Raw genomic sequence first — 4,415 nt, 5'->3', positions numbered from 1 at the left:
CACAGTTCCCCTCATATGTTTGCCCGATTTCCTCTATACTTGATCAGCAGTTGCTCAGAATGCGAGGGGTAAGTGTGAAAATTGCAGCGGTGTTAGCCAGCATGCATACACTCAGACGTCCTGAAAAGTCACAGCTGCGGGCAGAGACAGACAAATATCTGATGCCTAAATGCCAGGAACGCAAGCCTGTGAAATCATCACACAGGGCGCACTGAGAGCAAGCAGGAAGGAAGCCAAGGCATTGTAATCCATTTTTCGGCTGAGGCAAAAAATATGTTTTGCGCAACAATGCTTCGAGTGGAATGAGAAATGTTGAGGGTTTATGTATTTTGAGTAGGATTTGATTGTTTTCCGCTAAAATGGACTCGTCCGGGATTTGAACCCGGGACCTCTCGCACCCGAAGCGAGAATCATACCCCTAGACCAACAAGCCTGGGCACAGAAGCACTACGGCTCCCACCCTGCTCCGAGGGTTGGTGGCAGAGAGTGGGAGACTACATCCCAAAGCAAGAAACGCCACATGGTGCTCTCTTCTGCAGTATGACTAGAGTCATTTGCATGGTCGTCATCGAACATGACATAAAAAGCCTCTATCCTTTAGACATTTTGTCCCAGATTTACAAGAAAATGAGTGAGCGCGACGCTGTGCCAAATTTGCAAGCCCCACGCTCCGTCATTTTCAAAATGCAGGGAAGCGCCGTATTTAGTAGAATACAGCGCACCCCTGTGCTTCCCCCTGCGCCAGCTCTAAATTAGCTGCTGAGCGCCAACGCAGCCGTTCTTGCACCATGGTACAAGGATGACTGCGTTGAGGGGGAAATTGTTTTTGTGCAGGAAGGGACACCTTCCTGGCCAAAAGAAAAATCTTCAATGGTGATTTGCTCTTACTTCTATGTGTGCTGCAGAATGCAGCACACATAGAAAGAGACAAAACGAGGAGAAATGAAAACATTTCTCCTCAGTGCGCCACTCTAACGATACCCCTGGGATGGCGTTGGATTTTGGCGCTGACGCAGATTTACGACAACTCCTAAATCTGGAGCAGCATCAAAATGCTATGGTGTTGCTGTGGCACACTCACAGCAACACCCATTGCACGCCCCATCCAGGGAAAGCACTGCGTGCTAAGGTGCCGTATTTACAAGGTGGTGTTAAGCCACAAAAAGTGGCTGAACGCCATCTTGTAAATACCGCGCAGTGCATAGTGCCACCGGGGCGTCACTAAAAGTGATGCTCCGTTGGCGATTGGGCCTTGTAAGTCTGGCACCTTATTTGCTCAAGGTGTGTGTTCTAGGTGAGGGCAGGAAAGCTATTTTCGCTCTCATACCTTCCTTCCTTGGCTGGCTTGAATGCGGTAGGCTCAGGCTTCAATGCAAAGGTCAAACAGTGAGCAACTGACTGACGTAAGCTGGCGCAACTCCTCTTGGTGAGCTGTGACAGATGCCCCAGGAGCGTAGTACCTCACAATGGTGAGGGATAGACACAGTCTCTTTTATCTCAGCTTGCCTGTCAGCTGAGTCAGGAAATGCAAATACTGGGAAAAAGCCCAGCGACTTGCTGTTTTTGCTTGGCTTCGAACCAGGGACCTTTCGCATGTGAGGTGCGCATGATAACCACTACACTACACAAACAGGCACACTTGCCGGCTTGCTTCATGTGGCTATGCATTGTACTGGAACCACCACACTATGGAAACAGACACACCTGCTTGCTTTATGTGGCTCTGCATTGGACTGGGATGCAAGGACTGAGGGCCAATGTTCATGACGCTCAAAGCTGAGCCTTCCGGAACACGATCTCTTGCCTTGGAAGAAAGGAACTGGCATCACTTTCATTCCAAGAGGTGATTTCAGAACTGGACCGGAAATTACCATGGAGAAGCACTGTGCATTTAATGTTCCTATGAGCACTGCTGCTCCAGCACAGAAAAGCAGTTGCAAAGAAATGTCGCATACCTTCATGATGCTGAACCGTCTCAACGCAGGTATAAAGCATGTATTGCATTGCAACATGACAACTTACAAGAGTGAAAAGCAGAAATACTCCTGTTTAAAACACAGACTGAACCTATAAAGGTAAGGGTTTGTCTGGGATTTGAACCAAGGTCCTCTCACACCCGAAGCGAGAATCATACCCCTATACCAACTAGACTGCTGCTGCGGAGGCATTTGAAACATCTTCTGAAGCTTCTTTCAGAAAAGCAGGGCCATTCGGAGGCTCTCTCTCTAAGCGTGCCATAGCAATTGATGTTTTCTGTCAAGGATTTTTTGTTTGTCTCTAGCAAGGAAAGAGGTAGTCAAGATGCCCTGTGCCAGTGAGCTGAACTAGGGCACTGATGTGAAAAGCAGACCCTTTCTGGTAGTTGTAACCCTCTGCAAGTCCTGGACCCTTGCACCTTAGACTTCCAGACCAGAAGCACTGAAGGGCCTGCTAGCTCTTGAGCCAGAGAAGCACGCCTCTTGGATTCAAGCACACTTGCTTGCTCAGCGCTCGATCAGACGAGATTTATAGTAGTGGCTCATATGCCTGAAACACTCACCTGGGAGACGCGGGGTGGCTGATTTCCCGGAATGGCCCTTGATGGGGAAATCACCTCCTTTCCCCCGCCTCATTTCAGAATTGTGTGCAAGTCGCAAGACAGTGTTCAGGGGTTCATGGGTACTGCCTACTACCAGCTGCCTCTCTGTCTTCTTCATGTAAATTGCAAGTCACGAGGAGGCACCATTGACAATATGCTCCGCCCACCTAACCAAGAAACCCAGTTTGAGCTTGTCTGCCTGTGTTGTTGCAGCGGCAGTGTCTTCTTTGCCCAAAAGGTGGCAGGAGAGACTCACTTCAAACGATAGATTCAATGCTTAAGTAGAAACCAGCATGGTAGTTACTGTCATAAAGTGCAGCTCTAACAGAAGGTGTGCCTGAGATGCCCCTTCCAGTAATACACAGAATTTTGATTGAGGGCCCAGCCGATGGGTTGGTGGATTTCTCCTCACATGCCACAGCAGCTTCCAAAGATAGTGGTGTGAGGAGTTGGCTGTGCAAGCAGAGCAAGATTTAAGGGAAGAAAACACACCTGTTAGGAGTGGGATTTGAATCCACGCCTCCATGAAGAGACCAGAAGGCTCAGCTTCACTGAAGATCAAGCTCTCTTGACTCTGGCACCTTAGACCACTCGGCCATCCTGACAGTCAAAACATTGTGCAGGTCTGACTCTTCAGTCTGCACTTGTTGATGCTGCCGCTTGCAATGTTCGTATCAAAGTCACAGCTTTTAAGGCCCCACAATATAACATGGCCAAGAAAAAAAAAAAAAACAGAACAAGAAACAAGGCACATGCACGACCACCGAGGGATGCAGATAACTTTTTATCGTCCTGCAATAGTAAAGCACATTTTACACAGGTCACAAGTTTTTAAAGGTCATTTCTGTCTAAGTGTGCATTGAGAGAGACTGAGGTTTTAGTGAGCAAACACAAAAGCTACTGCTGCCCACTGTCGAACTGGGGACCTTTTGCTTGTGAGGCAAATGTGATAACCACTACACTACAGAAACAAGCTTTCTGGCTTGACTGAAGGAGCACAGTTCCCCTCATATGTTTGCCCGATTTCCTCTATACTTGATCAGCAGTTGCTCAGAATGCGAGGGGTAAGTGTGAAAATTGCAGCGGTGTCAGCCAGCATGCATACACTCAGACGTCCTGAAAAGTCACAGCTGTGGGCAGAGACAGACAAATATCTGATGCCTAAATGCCAGGAACGCAAGCCTGTGAAATCATCACACAGGGCGCACTGAGAGCAAGCAGGAAGGAAGCCAAGGCATTGTAATCCATTTTTCGCCTGAGGCAAAAAAAATGTTTTGCGCAACAATGCTTCGAGTGGAATGAGAAATGTTGAGGGGTTGTGTATTTTGAGCAGGATTTTATTGTTTTCCGCTAAAATGGGCTTGTTTGGGATTTGAACCCGGGACCTCTCGCACCCGAAGCGAGAATCATACCCCTAGACCAACGAGCCTGGGCACAAAAGCGCCATGGCTCCCACCCTGCTCCGAGGGTTGGTGGCAGAGAGTGGGAGACTACATCCCAAAGCAAGAAACGCCACATGGTGCTCTCTTCTGCAGTATGACTAGAGTCATTTGCATGGTCGTCATCGAACATGACATAAAAAGCCTCTATCCTTTAGGCATTTTGTCCCAGATTTACAAGAAAATGACTGAGCGCGACGCTGTGCCAAATTAGCAAGCCCCACGCTCCGTCATTTTCAAAATGCAGGGAAGCGCCGTATTTAGTAGAATACAGCGCACCCCTGTGCTTCCCCCTGCGCCAGCTCTAAATTAGCTGCTGAGCACCAACACAGCCGTTCTTGCACCATGGTACAAGGATGACTGCGTTGAGGGGGAAATTGTTTTTGTGCAGGAAGGGA

General features: G+C 48.5%; 1 non-coding gene across 1 annotated transcript; it reads right to left on the bottom strand.

Moving 5' to 3' along the window:
- Positions 1-361: 361 nt before the first annotated feature.
- On the bottom strand, positions 362-433 carry TRNAP-CGG (transfer RNA proline (anticodon CGG)). The gene has a single exon. It is a non-coding gene; the product is annotated as a tRNA-Pro (tRNA).
- Between the last annotated feature and the right edge of the window lie 3,982 nt (positions 434-4,415).

The sequence above is a fragment of the Pleurodeles waltl genome, unplaced genomic scaffold, assembly GCF_031143425.1.
Source record: "Pleurodeles waltl isolate 20211129_DDA unplaced genomic scaffold, aPleWal1.hap1.20221129 scaffold_91, whole genome shotgun sequence".
NCBI lineage: Eukaryota > Metazoa > Chordata > Amphibia > Caudata > Salamandridae > Pleurodeles > Pleurodeles waltl.
This window is presented reverse-complemented; position numbering and strand designations above follow the sequence as displayed.